Source organism: Oryx dammah, unplaced genomic scaffold, assembly GCF_014754425.2.
Source record: "Oryx dammah isolate SB20612 unplaced genomic scaffold, SCBI_Odam_1.1 HiC_scaffold_7, whole genome shotgun sequence".
In the NCBI taxonomy this organism is placed as follows: Eukaryota; Metazoa; Chordata; class Mammalia; order Artiodactyla; family Bovidae; genus Oryx; species Oryx dammah.
Window position 1 is genome coordinate 26,160,337 of NW_024070191.1, and position 18,188 is coordinate 26,178,524.

Genomic DNA, 18,188 nt, shown 5'->3' on the forward strand with positions numbered 1-18,188 from the left:
ACTATATTCTGAAAATTTTATCAAATTATTTTGTATCTGTTTGATTAGATTTTCCAAGTTTAATCTTATGTTTCATTGAGTCAATTTACATTTAAGTCCTAATATTGTGATTTTGGGCTTCTCTGGTGGCTCAATAGTAAAGAACCCACCTGCAAATGCAGAAGACAGGGTTCAATCCCTGGATCGTGAAGACCTGGAGGAGGAAATGGCAACCCACTCCAGTATTCTTGCCTGGGAAATCCCATGGACCGAGGAGCCTGGTGGGCTACAGTCCACGGGGTTGCAAAGAGTCGAACATGACTTAGTGACCAAGTACTCACTCACACATTGTGATTTTTATCTCTCTTAAAATTTTCCTAATTTGTGTCTCTTTCTCTATTTTCTGCTCATATTCCTCTTTTATCCTCAGTTTTCCCCTTATTTTCACTTTCTGCTGCTATTGTATAGAAATCATATATTCTAATAAGTATGACAAAATTAAAGATTTTTTTCTCTTTTCTTGCCTGGTTACCCTTTTTAGGGCTTTCCTTGTGGGCTCAGATGGTAAAGAATCCACTTGCAATGCAGGAGACGTGGGTTCAATCCCTCGGTTGGGAAGATCCCTTAGAGAAGGGAACGGCTACCCACTCCAGTATTCTGGCCTGGAGAATATATATACAGTCCATGGGGTTGCAGAGTTAGACATGACTGAGAAACTTTCACTTTCACTTTACTATTTTTTAAAGGCTGTACTTGCACTTTCTAACTGGACTGATAAGAATGACAGCTGAAATTTACCGAGCTCTTGTTACATGTAGGGTACTTTTCTAACCACCGTATATGCATTGAATCATTCAATCCTCAAAACAAGCCAGTGAAGTAAATACTCATATTCCCACTTTCACAGATGAGGAACAGTAGCTTTCCCACTGTCACTACCAGTAAGTGTAATTACCAGTCAGGAGTTGAATGTAGGCTGCCTGTTTCCAACAGCTGGGCTGTTAACCACAGCACTATTCTCCTCAGCACTCACTGCGATCCATTTACTATATTGTGGGTATATTTTTATGCCTTAAAATGTTCTCTTACAACAGTAATACCAAGTGCCCCAACATATTCAATCTGAACATCCTGCTGTGTCTAATCAACATCTTTTGGGGGGAATTTGTTTCTAATTTTTATTTAAATAATGACTTGCCATGTACATATATTATTTTTAGAGACTCTCTCTATTTCTTTAAAAAAATTTCTAGAGCCAGAGAATCTGGAACCAATGGTTAGTGTGTTTTAAGATTAAGCTGAACAGTACAAAGTTGCCCTCCAGAAAACATGTATCCATTTATACTTCTACCAGAAGTATATCTTTCTTGGTATTTTAGTACAAAATTTGGGAAGCACTGCCATTTAAATAGAAATCCCTTTTATTAATTTTTAGTACATATTTTTTCTGTCTGTAACACTTCATTTCTTAAGGTGGTCTGTTCTTGCCTTTTTTCCTCCCTTGGATAGTATCTACCAGAATTCTGTATTTTTTAACATATATTTTGAGTTTTAAAGGATTGGTCTGTAAACCTCTCATAGACTTAAGGTTTTTCCCCTGAGACCTTGACATCTCACTAAAATTTTCATTTTACAGGGCCTTTAATGAGTGAAATAATTAACTTAGATATTGTGGATGAAAATGCTGTTTTGAAAATAGTTTAAAAAAAGGATTTTGAGTTGAGATCACTTAATTTGACAATTTACTTAGATCTTATTAGCTAGTTTTCTGTTTTCTTAATTTTATTAAACCTAAATATCACAATGACATTTGAATTCATTTTCATAAAGAAAAGCCATTTAAGAGTCCAATATAGTCTTTATCATTATTAAGGGTAATGGTTTCACTTAAGAGATTAAAAAAAATTTCTTAAGGACTATTTTAAAATTTGTTCACTTTGGCTACGCTGGGTCTTTGTTGTGGTGTGCAGTCTTACTCTAGGTGCAGTGAGCGGGGTCTGCTCTCTGGTTGCTGTGAATGGGCTTCTCGTTATGGTGGCTTCTCCTGTTGTAGAGCATGGGCTTAGGGCATAAAGGCTCCAGTAGTTCCAGGGCGCAGTCTCAATTGCCCCACGGTCTGTGAGATTTTGCTGTATCAGGGATCGAGCCCATGTCCCTTACATCGGCAGGCGATTCTTAGCCACTGGACCACCAGGGAAGTCCTAACTTAAATGATTTATTATTGACAATCATTCTATTTTCACAGACATTTCCATGTAAGGACACTTCTCTTTCATACCTGGAATGAAGTTGGCTCCATGAACAGTTTTGAAAACCAGTACCTGTGATCACAGTATTGGCTCTTACTTACACTAACAATTCCCCCCTCCCGACTATTTATGGATTACTTAGACAGTATATCATCTTGATGGTCAGCAGTTAGAAAGCAAGCTTTAGGGTAAAGTACACCCAACATAAATGAAGGTGACTACAGAGTTGATGTTGACTTTGTCTTTTTCCTTCCCTGACTTTTTAGATTGTTTTCTGCACATTTCTCACATCTCTCCTCTGGATTTATTTGAGGCACTTTTTCTTGCTCTAGGCCTCTCACTGTTTTGAAACATGAAAGGAAACATCAAAGACTTCCCTCATGTGAGTTTCGGATCTAACTCTACATTGACGGTATCGAGGGGCTCAATGTCATCCCCAGCCTGTGAGTTCAGCTCAGCAGTGCCCTTCATTTGTCTGTACCGATCATAACGTCTCATCCCTGCTTGAATCTTAGGTGATCGTTACTGAGTGACTGTAGATTCATCTTTAGAGTCAGGAAATCCCATTAAGCATCTTTTCTTGGGGCATTTAAAATTCATTTTTATTTATTAGCTGTGCCATGCAGCATGCAGGATCTTAGTTCCTCAACCAGGGATGTAACCAGTCCTCTGCAGTGGAAGCCCTGATTCTTTTTTTTTTTTTCTTTTAGCATAAATTTATTTATTTTAATTGGAGGCTAATTACTTTACAATATTGATTCTTAACCACTGATTGTTGTTGTTTGGTTGCTAATTTGTGTTCAGCTCTTTGTGACTGCCCCCCCGCCCCACCCAGACTGCAGCACTCCAGGCTTCCCTGTCCTTCACTATCTCCTAGAGTTTGCTCAGATTCATATCCACTGAGTTGGTGATGCCATCCAACCATCTCATTCCCTCTCACCCCCTTCTCCTCCTGCCTTCAATATTTCCCAGCATCAGGGCCTTTTATAGTCAATCAGCTCACTGGTCCCACTGGACCACCAGGGAAGTTCCTGTTGGTGCAGTTTGTTCTGGAACTTGTAAACATTCTGAACAAGCACACTTTTCTGGATATGAAATGCCTAGGAAGGTAGATCATACTGGGAAAATTGAAATAAATAGAAAGATCGAGCCAATTTGTCCTATTGCTCTATAAAGTTATATCTCAGATTATGTTGTTCTTAAGGTTAAGAAGTAAGCTTGTCAAAACATATCTCCCAGTGTCCCAAATTAATAGATTTAAAAATTGATATACAATAGCCAAATATCTAGATTCAGAAGGTGTTGTTTAGATCATAGCCAAATCAACTATTATTTATATGTAATGTTTTTAGAGAAAAGTATTATAATAATTTGCCTTGTAAACATTGATTTTAACCCAGTCAAGTCCTGATATCTATACAAGATAGGTCTAAATTAAAAAAAAAAAAAGACAAAATAAACCAAGAGGTCTTTATGTTTGAACTCCCTCAGTTCAGTTCAGTTCAGTTGCTCAGTCGTGTCCAATTCTTTGTGACCCCATGGACTGCAGCATGCCAGGCTTCCCTGTCCATCACCAACTCCTGGAGCTTACTCAAACTCATGTCTGTTGAGTTGGTGATGCTATCCAACCATCTCATCCTCTGTCGTTCCCTTCTCCTCCTGCCCTTAATCTTTCCCAGCATCAGGGTCTTTTCAAATGAGTCAGCTCTTCACATCAGGTGGCCGAAGTATTGGAGTTTCTGCTTCAGCATCAGTCCTTCCAATGAATATTCAGGACTGATCTCCTTTAGGATGGACTGGTTGGGTCTCCTTGCAGTCCAAGGGACTCTCAAGAGTCTTCTCCAACACCACAGTTCAAAAGCATCAATTCTTCGACACTCAGTATTCCCTTGTAATGATGAATTGTCCTGCACACAAGATCTTTAGTTGCAGCCTACAAAATGTTTTAGGATGTTTTAGTTGAGGCATGCGGGATCTATTTCCCTGACCAGGGATCAAACCCAAGCTCCCTGCATTGGGAGCAGGGAGTCGTAGTCACTGGACCACCAGGGAAATACCCCATCCATCTTTTTAAAAACTGGTGATCTTCAGTTTGCTCTTTCAAGAGTTAAATTTAGAATATCACCTGGCTGGGCAATTTTGAGTCTATCTCTCGGTGATGAATCACTGACCATTCAACCATATAATTTCTGGCTGGGGTTACTTTAACTAGTGGCAGGTTTGCCAAACCTGCCAAACAACACTTTGCATGACAAACTGCATTCTATCTGTATGCATCTGAGCTTTCTAAATAATCTGTGCAGGACATTTGTTTATACCATGAAGTTTCCAAATATTTGATTCAGTTGTTGAGGGGGAAACTGTTGATTCCAGGACAGTAGAATTGGTTGTCTTCCCTACCCATTTTGCACATATTTCACTCCATTAAGTCTACTTATGACATTTAGTAAAGGATTTATTCGTCACAGTTCAACTGCAAATAGGACATCCCCTTGTGAATGTGTTTGAAAATGTATGGCAATCCCTTTAATGCTTCACTTGACTGTGTAGAGACTGCCAAAACCCAGAGCCTTTAGATTTTTGCTGAATGCCTCCTTTTTATTACTAAGCATTTAAAACTGATGAGAAAAACACAGAAAGCCCAGGAGTGAAGGTTCTAGGCAGGTGTAGGGAGGGGGCCCCAGAAAGTAGCCAGATTACCTCTCCCAATGTCGTGTCAAAATGAGCGACGACTCACAAGACATATTTATGCTTGCTTTCCTAATGTTGGGTCTATCTCATTGGATATATTGAGTTATGTTTGCAAACAGGCAGAGAAAATTCAAGCTGTGTGTGTTTATTTTCCTAGAGGTAACTTTTGTAGCAGAGGGGTTTTCTCATTCTTCCTATTAGTGACTGGGAGTGGGAAATGCTGCTTCTCCGATTCTGAAGTTTTTTTTTTTTTTTTCTTTTTCCTATAAGGGGAGTTCCATTAGGTTGACTCTGTCACGTACTTCCTTCTTATCTTGGGTGGTCTCAGCCTGCAACAGCTTGGAGCAGGGCTTGCATTCTTAGCCAGAGATGGGTTGGTTCATGGTGGTGAAAACACCAGATCCTAGCCATTAGACCAGTGGTCAGTGACAAGCCCCTGGCCCTTTGGCTTTGCAGTAAAGAATTTCCACCAAGAGGAAAAGTGGTGAAGAAAGTAAAGTATTTATTAAGAGGATAAAGAGTACAGTATGTGTGGATAGGCACAGGGGCAGACTCAAAGGGAGAGTCCCTGAGTTGCACCCTCATGGCAGTTTATTTTTATTAAAGTTCATTTATTTTTAACTGAAGGATAATTGCTTTACAATATTGTATTGGTTTCAGCCACACATCAGCATGAAATCAGCCATAGATATACATACGTCCCCTTCCTCTTGAACCTCTTTCCCACCTCTCATCCCACCCCACTCCTCTAGATTGATGCAGAGCATTGGTCTGACCTCCCTGACTGATAGAGCGAATACCTACTGGCTATCTGTTTTACATATGGTAACATATCTTTCCATGCTACCCTCTCCATTCATCCCACCCTCTTCTTCCCTACCCTGTGTCTACAAGTCTGTTCTCTATGTCTGAATCTCCATTGCTGCCCTGCAAATAGGTTCACAGTACCATCTTTTTAGATTTCATGCTGCTGCTGCTGCTAAGTCACTTCAGTCGTGTCTGACTCTGTGCAACCCCATGGATGGCAGCCCACCAGGCTCCCCCGTCCCTGGGATTCTCCAGGCAAGAACACTGGAGTGGGTTGCCATTCCCTTCTCCAGTGCATAAAAGTGAAAAGTGAAAGTGAAGTCGCTCAGTTGTGTCCGACTCTTAGCGACCCCATGGACTGCAGCCCACCAGGCTCCTCCGTCCATGGGATTCTCCAGGCAAAAGTACTGGAGTGGGGTGCCATTGCCTTCTCTGTTAGATTTCATATATATGTGTTAATATACAATGTTTGTTTTTCTCTTTCTCACTTACTTCACTCTGTATAATAGTCTCTGGGTTCATCCAACTCATTAGAACTGACTCAGATGCATTCCTTTTTATGGCTGAGTAATATTCCATTGTGTATATGTACCACAGCTTCTTTATCCATATATGTTGATGAACATCCAGGTTGCATCCATGTCCTAGCTATTGTAAATAGTGCTAAGATAAACACTGGGATACATGTGTCTTTTTCGATTATGATTTTCTCAGGGTATATGCCCAGTAGAGGGATTGTTGGTTCATATGTTGTTTTATTTTTGGTATTTTTTAAGGAATCTTCATACTGTCTTCCATAGTGGCTGTGTCAGTTTACATTCCCACTAACAGTGCAAGAGGGTTCCCTTTTCTTCACACCCTCTCCAGCATTTGTTATTTGTAGATTTTTTGATAATGGCCCTTCTGACCAGCATGGGTTTATCTCTGGGCTTTCTTATTCCATTGATCTATATTTCTTTTTTTGTGCCTCATGGCAGTTTAAATCATTTATGTGGAGCATTTCTTCTGGTTTTCGTTTGACCAATCATTCTGATTTTCTTGGTTCATAGTCCATGTTTGGTATATCTCGGGATCCATTTGTGAGCACATATTTCTTAGCCAAGATGGGCTGGTTCTTCCCCAAAGATGGATAGGTAGAGCATCCCTTAACATTGCTCCCTCTATAACCTCCTAGGAGCCCTTCTGTGCATGTGTGGTTGAGGAAGACTCCTGACTTTGGGGCAGGGCCCAGCCTCCCCCGTTAATTGTCCTGCTATTCTCATCTTGGAGTTTTGATCAATATGGAATGAATCTCCAATTGCTTTACCCCGAGGGGCCATCTACCTCCGGTTTCAATTCTGTCTTGGTGGTGGAATAGGATCTGATTAGCAAATCAGATTACTTGTAGTTACTGATTAGATTAATTGTGTGTGCTCTTTTCAGCTTGTTTTCCTCTTGGGAAGGAGGTTGCCCTGGGAGGGTGGATGTTCCTCTCTGCTCTTTTCTATCCACTAGGCTGGGTCTACCCTACTGACTACTACTCCCTGGGATGCAGGCAGATGTGTGTGTGTTGCTGGGATTCAGTGAACATGTCTTCCTGCCCAGCTGTATCTTTATAAATATTGATGTTTTAGCCTCCCTCTGTAGTCTTTTCTTTTCCAAATAGTTCAGATCCCTGTTTGGGAAGAAGGGTGCTATTTATTGATGTCCCTCCAAGACTTCAACTTCAACCCAGAGTGGTCCTTTGAAGACTGAATGTAGAACTCTGGTCACCTGCCATCGCTATAGGAGAGATCCAAGTTCAAGCCAATCGCCTAAAATGGAAAATAGCAATAATAGTTTATCCCTCAAGATAATTTCTGTGTAAAGAGCCTGGTGATATTAATTTAACAAATAGAAAAACTGGTCAGCATTCAACCTACAGAAAGAGGTCAGAGCAGAAGAAACCTGTATGTCAATGACAGGGAGCTCTGATTTCTTTCTGAGAAAAAAAACCACTGACACATCTCATTTCAAATGAGGTGCTATCACATTGCTCCAGAAGTGAGCACTTCTGTGTAACAGCTGTCCACTTTACTCACCTTCCATAACAGCAGTGGCAACTATGAAGCCTTATTTTTTTCCTCAAAGTTTTCCTAGCCTAAATTTTATTTATTATTTTAATTTTTTTGATTGCACTGCACAGTGCATGGGATCTTACTTCCCAACCAGGAATAGGATCTTTGAAAGCATGGAATCTTAACCAATGGACCATCAGGGAAGTCCCAAGCCTTTCTCTTAAGCATTAATTGGCATACTGAACTTTAGCCTGGGTCAATACTATAATGGGTGGATGCTGGGACTTATAAGGTGGAGTTCTTATCATAGATGTATGTGCCTTATGGCTTCCCTGGCTGCTCAGACAGTAAAGAATTCATCTGCAATACAGGAGACCCCAGTTTGATCCCTGAGTCTGGAAGATCCCCTGGAGAAGGGAATGGCATGCCACTCCAGTATTCTTGCCTGGAGAATCCCATGCACAGAGGAGCCTGGTGGGCTCCATGGGTTCCATGGGGTCCATGGGGTCACAAAGAGTCAGACACGACTGAGTGACTAATGCTCCCTCACTCACGTGCATCATAAACTGTTTTTTTCCTCCAATATGTAAATAACCTGATGTTACATACAGAAAATCCTAAGAGATTCATTAAAACTATAAGTGAGTTCAGCAAGGTCTTAGGATAGAGGATCAACATAAAAAAGTCAATTGTAATTTTATACATTTGTAATGAACAAACTGAAAATGAAATTAAGAAAGCAATTCCAATTCACAATAGCACAAAAAATAATAACATTCTTAAGGATAAATTTAACAAAAGAAGTGCAAAATGTATACCCTGGAACCATAAATCATTGATGAAATAAATTCAAGAGGATCTAAATAAATGGAAAAAACATCTGTTCATGGATTAGAGAACTAAATACTGGTAAGATGGTAATACTCTCCAGACTGATTTACAGATTTAACACAACCCCTATCAGAGTCTTAGGTAATTTTCTGGTAGAAATTGACAAGCTGATTCCAAAATTTATACCAATTGATATGGGCTATTGGATTACAAATAATTTTATTCTTTATGATTTTTCTATTTTACATCTCTTCTTTATTAAATAGGTATTTCCTTTAGAATAGGAAAATAACTTTTTAATGTTATAAACAGGAACATTTTGGAATGTTTGCCATTTAAAAAGTGGGTTTAAATAGTAAATATTTAAATACTAGGAGAACATATCCCATTATTTTAAATAATAGTGTGTTTCTAGCCCATTATACAGAAAAGATCTTCACAACCCAGATAATCATGATGGTGTGATCACTCACCTAGAGCCAGACATCCTGGAATGTGAACTCAAGTGGGCCTTGGAAAGCATCACTATGAACAAAGCTAGTAGAGGTAATGGAATTCCAGTTGAGCTATTTCAAATCCTGAAAGATGATGCTGTGAAAGTGCTGCACTCAATATGCCAACAAATTTGGAAAACTCAGCAGTGGCCACAGGCCTGGAAAAGGTCAGTTTTCATTCCAGTCCCAAAGAAAGGCAATGCCAAAGAATGCTCAAACTACCGCACAATTGCACTCATCTCACACACTAGTAAAGTAATGCTCAAAATTCTCCAAGCCAGGCTTCAACAGTATGTGAACCATGAACTTCCAGATGTTCAAGCTAGATTTAGAAAAGGCAGAGGAACCAGAGATCAAATTGCCAATGTCCACTGGATCATCGAAAAAGCAAGAGACTTCCAGAAAAACATCTATTTCTGCTTTATTGACTATGCCAAAGTCTTTGACTGTGTGGATCACAATAAACTGCAGAAAATTCTTCAAGAGATGGGCATACCAGACCACCTGACCTGCCTCTTGAGAAACCCATATGCAGGTCAGGAAGCAACAGTTAGAACTGGACATGGAACAACAGACTGGTTCCAAATAGGAAAAGGAGTACGTCAAGGCTGTATATTGTCACCCTGCTTATTTAACTTATATGCAGAGTACATCATGAGAAATGCTGGGCTGGAAGAAGCACAAGCTGGAATCCAGATTGCCAGGAGAAATATCAATAACCTCAGATATGCAGATGACACCACCCTTATGGCAGAAAGTGAAGAGGAACTAAAAAGCCTCTTGATGAAAGTGAAAGAGGAGAGTGAAAAAGTTGGCTTAAAGCTCAACACTCAGAAAATGAAGATCATGGCATCTGGTCCTATCACTTCCTGGGAAATAGATGGAGAAACAGTGGAAACAGTGTCAGACTTTATTTTTGGGGCTCCAAAATCACTGCAGATGGTGATTGCAGCCATGAAATTAAAAGACGTTTACTCCTTGGAAGGAAAGTTATCACCAACCTAGATAGCATAATGAAAAGCAGAGATATTACTTTGCCGACAAAGGTCCATCTAGTCAAGGCTATGATTTTTTTCAGTGGTCATGTATGAATGTGAGAGTTGGACTGTGAAGAAAGCTGAGCACTGAAGAATTGATGCTTTTGAACTGTGGTGTTGGAGAAGACTCTTAAGTGTCCCTGGGACTGCAAGGAAATCCATCCAGTCCATCCTAAAGGAGATCAGTCCTGGGTGTTCATTGGAAGGACTGATGCTGAAGATGAAACTCCAATACTTTGGCCACCTCATGGGAAGAGTTGACTCATTTGAAAAGACCCTGATGCTGGGAGGGATTGGGGGCAGGAGGAGAAGGGGATGACAGAGGATGAGATGGCTGGATGGCATCACCGACTCGATGCACGTGAGTTTGAGTGAACTCCAGGAGTTGGTGAGGGACAGGGAGGCCTGGCGTGATGTGATTCACAGGGTCACAAAGAGTCGGACACGACTGAGCGACTGAACTGAGCCTGTATAAAAGCCCCCATCCCTTCTTCAAATATGCCTAAAATATTCTTAAACATCCATAGAGAAATAGACCAGAATTTTAAGATATTTAAAGTGCCAACTACTTATTTAATTAACTCGTGATAAAATCATAATTGGGTATATTTGTATGTTTTATGAAACAAGGCTGAATAGTATTGGATAGAAATTGAACATTAGTTCCACGTTGCAGAGAACGTATCAGTTAAGTTCAGTTCAGTTGCTTAGTCATGTCTGACTCTTTGCAACCCCGTGGACTGCAGTACTCCAGGCTTCTCTGTCCACCATCAACTGCTGGAGTCTACTCAAACTCATGTCCAGTGAGTCAGTGATGCCATCCAACCATCTCATCCTCTGTCATCCCCTTTTCCTCCTAACTTCAATCTTTCCCAGCATCAGGGTCTTTTCCAATGAGTCAGTTCTTCGAATCAGGTGGCCAAAGTATTGGAGTTTCAGCTTCAGCATCAGTCCTTCCAATGAATATTCAGGACTGATTTCCTTTAGGATAGACTGGTTGGATCCAAGTCTAAGGGACTCTCAAGAGTCTTCTCCAGTACCACAGTTCAAAAACATCAATTCTTCAGCACTCAGCTTTCTGTATAGTCCATCTCTTACATCTATACATGACTACTGGAAAAACCGTAACCTTGACTAGACAGACCTTTGTTGGCAAAGCAATGTCTCTCTTTTTAATATGCTGTCTAGTTTGGTCATAACTTTCCTTCCAAGGAGTAAGTGTCTTTTAATTTCATGGCTGCAATCACCATCTGCAGTGATTTTGGAGCCCCCAAAATAAAGTCTGTTACTGTTTCCATTGTTTCCCCATCTATTTCCCATGAAGTGATGGGACCAGATGCCATGATCTTCATTTTCTGAATGTTGAGTTTTAAGCCAACTTTTTCACTGTCTTCTTTCACTTTCATCAAGAGGCTCTTTAGTTCACTTTCTGCCATAAGGATGGTGTCATCTGCATATCTGAGGTTACTGATATTTCTCCCAGCAGTCTTGATTCCAGCTTGTGCTTCTTCCAGCCCAGCATTTCCCATGATGTACTCTGCATATAAATTAAATAAGCAGGGTACAATGTGTAGCCTTGACATACTCTTTTCCCAATTTGGAACCAGTCTGTTGTTCAGTTCAGCTTCTTGACCTGCATGTAGATTTCTCAAGAGGCAGGTCATGTGGTCTGGTATTCCCATCTTTTTCAGAATTTTCCACAGTTTGTGGTGATCACATAGTCAAAGGCTTTGGCATAGTCAATAAAGCAGAAATAGATGTTTTTCTGGAACTCTCTTGCTTTTTCCATGATCCAATGGATGTTGGCAATTTGATCTCTAGTTCCTCTGCCTTTTCTAAATCCAGCTTGAACATCTAGAAGTTCACGGTTCATGTACTGTTGAAGCCTGGCTTGGAGAATTTTGAGCATTACTTTACTAGCATGTGAGATGAGTGCAATTGTGCAGTAGTTTGAGCATTCTTTGGCATTGCCTTTCTTTGGGATTGGAATGAAAACTGACCTTTTCCAGTCCTGTGGCCACTGCTGAGTTTTCCAGATTTGCTAGCATATTTCACAGCATCATCTTTTAGGATTTGAAATAGCTCAACTGGAGTTCCATTACCTCCACTAGCTTTGTTCGTAGTGATGCTTCCTAAGGCCCACTTGACTTTGCATTCCAGGATATCTGTTCTAGGTGAGTGATCACACCATCGTGATTATCTTGGTAATGAAGATCTTTTTTTGTACAGTTCTTCTGTGTATTCTTGCCACCTCTTCTTAATATCTTCTGCCTCTGTTAGGTCCATACCACTTCTGTCCTTTATTGTACCCATCTTTGCATGAAATATTTCCTTGGTATCTCTAATTGTAATGTAAATCAGACAGTTAAATATGTTAATGATATACAGAAATGCAGATAATATTTAGCAAAATGAAATTAACTGGCAATGTTTTACAAAATATTTAATTGCCAATTGAGTAGCCATCTGAACTAGGTTGAATGGTAAACAGAGACAGAGGCTCTAATCACTGTTGCTGTTTGCAAACGATAGGGTGGGTTGGTGGACTAAGGCATGTGTGATTGAACTTGAGATAAGGTAAGTGTTACAGTAAATATATGACGTGGGTTCCTCTTTTTTGGCCGCATGACGTGGCATTTGTGATCTTGGTTTACTGACCAGGGTTTGAACGTGTGACCACTGCATTGGAAGTGCCAAGTCTTAACCACTGGACCACTAGGGAAGTCTCTATGAGCTTTGTTCATATCTAAATTTAAGCAACTTTGTGTTCCGTCTTCTCTTGCTGCCCATAAGACACTAGAAGTTGGTCTGTTTTCCACAATTTACTGAAAAAGAATGCTGCAACCTCACTCTTAGATTTGCAGTATCTTTTTCTCCAGGGAATTCTGTTCCTTTGATGGAAACGCACATGTACGATTTCTGTCTTGTTTAGTCTATGAAATTGGGGTCAGCCAGATGGTCAGCATGACTGGTTTTATTCCTTATACAAGTAGCATTAATGGAAATGAATGCCTACCTTTGCATTTTATGTAGTACAGATGCTGGCTAGTTAAGATTGCTTATGAATCATATTTTATCCATAAACTCCAGTATTTTCCATTTAGAACTGCAGAGTAAGAAACTAATACATACAGTTAAACTCTTAATCCAGAGAGGTCTCAGTTTTTCACTTAATTTTGTCTTCTCTTTTTTCCTCTCTCAATGCTTGTAGTAAAGTGATCAAAAGAAACAGATCCAGATGCAGGCTGTGTGGTTTAGTATTCTAATTCCTACTTAATTGTTGGATGGGGGTCCTATTGAATTTTGAAGTGTTAGCAGAGGAAGGGTATTGATGTAGCTTGGAATGAACAGGTGTGGAAAAAGTTTTCATAGGATGGATTTCTGTCCTTATTTTTATAAAAAGCCTACCCCCAGGAAAAGGGATCAGTGTCTGTTAACCTAATCAGCATTTCCACATTGTGAGAAGAAAATGGGTTGTTATTTTTTATTTTTTTGCCACAATGATTAGTTTAAGGGCTCATGCTTTGGGCTTCTGAGATCTAATGTTGGTTTCCATGGGAACAGCAGTGCAGGCAGCCCCTGAGTTGTCAGGCGCTTCTAGTAATATAATGTGGGGAAGCTCCTGTCTGAGTGCAGGCCAAGTGTTTTCCCAGCATCTTTGGTCATTTAGTCACAAGTGGCTTGAGCCATAGAGATACCTTGAGATGTAAGTATTTGAAATAATTGTTACATTAAAATATGTATGTGTATATTATAATGTATATGTTATATATATATACATATTATAATATATATATTATAATGTATACTGTATAATTTTTATGGGAGTAAGAAATGAGTTGAAAAAGTAAAGTGATTTAAGGAAGGCCATATAGTGTAAAACAGTGTCAGACTTTATTTTGGGGGCTCCAAAATCACTGCAGATGGTGACTGCAGCCATGAAATTAAAAGACGTTTACTCCTTGGAAGAAAAGTTATCACCAACCTAAATAACATATTCAAAAGCAGAGACATTACTTTGCCAAACAGGTCTGTTTAGTCAAGGCTGTGGTTTTTCCAGTGGTCATGTATGGATGTGAGAGTTGTACTGTGAAGAAAGCTGGGCGCTGAAGAATTGATGCTTTTGAACTGCAGTGTTGGAGAAGACTCTTGAGAGTCCTTTGGACTTCAAGGAGATCCAACCAGTCCATTCTGAAGGAGATCAGCCCTGGGTGTTCTTTGGAAGGAATGATGCTAAAGCTGAAACTCCAGTACTTTGGCCACCTCATACGAAGAGTTGACTCATTGGAAAAGACTGGGAGGGATTGGGGGCAGGAGGAGAAATGAATGAGGATGAGATGGCTGGATGGCATTACTGACTCGATGCACATGAGTCTGAGTGAACTCCGGGAGTTGGTGATGGACAGGCAGGCCTGGTGTGCTGCAATTCATGGGGTCGCAAAGAGTCGGACACAACTGAGTGACTGAACTGAACTGAACTGATATAGTGTAAACGGCTTCCCTGGTAGCTCATATGGTAAAGAACCTTCCTTCAGTGTAGGAGACCTGGGTTTAATCCCTAGGTTGTGAAGATCTGATGGAGGAGAAAATGGCAACCCACTCCAGTAATCTTGCCTGGGAAATCCTATGGACAGAGAAGCCTGGTGGGCTACAGTCCATGGGGTCACAAAGAGTTGGACACAACTGAAGACTGACACTTTCACTTCACTTTCATATAGTGTAAAACAGATCTCTTGTCCTCGAGAAACTTTAATTTTGGTGGGATGGGGACGGGAGAGAGGGAGGTTCAAGAAGGAGGGAGTAGATGTGTACATACAGCTGATTTATGTTGTTGTACAGCAGAGGCTAACACAACATTGTAAAGCAATTGTCTTCCAATTAAAATTTTTAAAAATTAAAAAATAAAAGGAAGGAAATGGCAACTCACTCCAGTATTCTTGCCTGGGAAATCTCATGGGCAGAGGAACCCAATGGGCTACAGTTCATGGGGTTGCAAAGAAGCGGACATGACTGAACAGCTAAGCCATGGTGGTCTGTTAGTGCTCTTTCATCAGTTTTTGTCTTTAACTGTATAATAGATATCCTACCTGTGACTCAGATGGTAGAGAATCTGCTTGGAATGCGGGAGATCCAGGTTTGATCCCTGTGTTGGAAAAATACTTTGGAGAAGGAAATGGCAACCCATTCCAGTCCTCTTTGAAGAAGAGGAGGTTAGCTGGGCGGCTTTGAGCAGCAAGTAGGTGCCAAGCCATGAAATAACAACCCAAGCGCATCCATACAGCAAAAGAACGATGCAGACAACAGGGTACCTGAGGTCAGTGGATTGAGGTGGCTGAGTGCTTCCTGCAGAGGGAAGGACTTACACTGCACTGAGAAGTTTCTTCTGCATCCACCCTCGTGTTCTGAGGCTGCAGCTGCCGAGTCCAGAGCTCTCCTAGCTGTACCCTTCTGTCCTGTGTGGCCAGGCAAGTGTGGTGTTGTGGGGATCCTAGCCACAGGTCACTGACTGAGAACTCATCTGATTATCCCCAGCAGGGACAAGGTAATGTACTGCACTCAGTCACATTGCCCAGGGCGAGTCATGGCACGTGCTACCGGAAACGATTAGCTCAGCCTGGGAGAGGGCCAGTACCTCTCTCCTTGTCCAGACTGATCAACGATTTATGCTGGATGAGTGGAAATTGACTTTGACCTCATTCACTTTATTGCTTATGAAATCATGGCAGTGACTGTAGACTTTTAGTTTAAACATTTATATAGTTAGGTAGTTTTGTTTTCATGAAGCTGCACTTAATGAACAGGCACATTTCAAATACTAACATGTAGCTGTTAATGAATTATTAATTCTATGTCTCTAAAAGTCAGCTTTCTGTTAGAATTAGCTCTATAAGGCACGTGACTAATGAATTCAGGTATTCCATGTTCAGTTCAGTTCAGTTGCTTAGTCGTGTCCGACTCTGACATGATGGACTGCAGTACGCCAGGCCTCCCTGTCCATCACCAACTCCCGGAGTTTACTCACACTCATGTCCATTGAGTCAGTGATGTCATCCAACCATCTCATCCTCTGTTGCTCCCTTCTCCTCCTGCCTTCAATCTTTCCCAGCATCAGGGTCTTTTCAAATGAGTCAGTTCTTTGCATCAGGTGGCCAAAGTATTGGAGTTTCAGCTTCAGCATCAGTCCTTCCAATGAATATTCAGGACCGATTTCCTTTAGGATCTCCTTGCAGTCCAATGGACTCTCAAGAGTCTTCAACACCACAGTTCAAAAGCATCAATTCTTCTGCGGTCAGCTTTCTTTATGGTCCAACTCTCACATCCATACATGACTAATGGAAAGACCAAAGCTTTGATTAGATAGACATTTGTTGGCAAACTAATGTCTCTGCTTTTTAATATTCCATGTTACAGCTTGGGAAATTGGCACTTCCCTGTGCTAAGGATTGGAGCTGGGAGCAAGTCTTCCTGTCTCCCTTATACATGGATGTTTTTTCCAACATCATGTGCCCTACTGTATGCCAGGATGTCTGAAGGATCTTGAGAGATCCAGCATAAAATATTCCATATATATGAGGTTATTTGTATGTACCTCATATTGTACATCTCTATGAAAGCAAGAGTTGCTCTGTCGTGTCCAATTCTTTGTAACCCCACGGACTGTACAGTCCCATGGAATTCTCCAGGCCAGAATACTGGAATAGGTAGCCTTTCCCTTCTTCAGAGGATCTTCCCAACCCAGGAATTAAACCCAGGTCTCCTGCATTGCAGGTGGATTCTTTACCAGCTGAGCCACCAGGGAAGCCCAAGAATACTGGAGTGGGTAGCCTATCCCTTCTCCAGTGGATCTTCCTCTTATATAAGCCCAAATTATATATTGTAACACCTATATTATATGGAAAGATATATAGATATATGTCTCTGTTTATCGAGAGACATGAATACTAACAAATGACTAGGCAGTAGCAGTTTGACATGGTGTTATCAGGGGGCACACACAGCATGCTATGGGGTATAGGAAGGAAGGACTCCCTGAGAACATACATTGCATTTGAGTTCAAAGGGAGATGCAGGTACTAGCTGGTGAACTCTATGTATCAGGAGGTTGGGGAGTAGATGGCATTTTGGGGAGAGGGAGAATTATAGGCTAAGTGTCAGATGCAAAGGAAAGTGTATCTTCTTTTTTTTTCAGGTTTTAAATTTTTAGTTTATATTTGATTTGTAGTTGTATAGAACAGAATTTATCAATGAAGTCACCTGGTCCTGGAATTTTCTTTGAGGGAATGCTGTTGATTAAGAACTCAATTTTGTTAATAGATATTGAACTAATAGACCTCCTATTACTTATTGGGTAAGTTTTGTTAAATAGTGCTTTTCAAAGATTTTGCCCATTTAATCTATGTTATCAAAATTTTTTGGCAGGAGGTTGCTCCTAGTATTCCCTTCTTATATTTTTAATGTCCAAGATTTGTAGTGAAGTCTCTTCTACTATTCCTGATATTGGTAATAGGTGTTCTGTCTTTCGGCTGAATTGATCTTGGTAGGTATTTATCATCTGCATTAATCTCTTCAAAGAAATGACTTTTGGTTTTGTTTATGTCTTTTTCTCTGTTGTCTGTCTACTTTCTATTTATTGATTTTTGCTTTTATTTTTACTATTCACATCTTTCTACTTCCTTTAGGTTAATATTGCTATTCTTTAGGTAGACTCTTGAGTTAGAAGCTTAGATCCATCACTTTCAATCTTTTCCCCCTAAAGTATCCATTTGAAGATAAAAAATTTCCCCTAAAGCACTGCTGTAGCTTCATGACACTTGCTACTGTTGCTCTTTCTTCATTTTCATTCACTTTAATTACAATGTGATTAGAAGTATATTTTGCATGATTCTTTGACATTTTTTGAGGCCTACCTTACTACCCAGTATTTATTTTGGTAAACGCTCATATTGGTTTGAAAAGTTTTCATTCCTTTCTTTTTCAGCTTTATTGAGATGTAATTGATAAGCAACATTGTATAAGTTGGTATACAACTTGCTGATTTGATACATTTATATATTGCAAAAATGA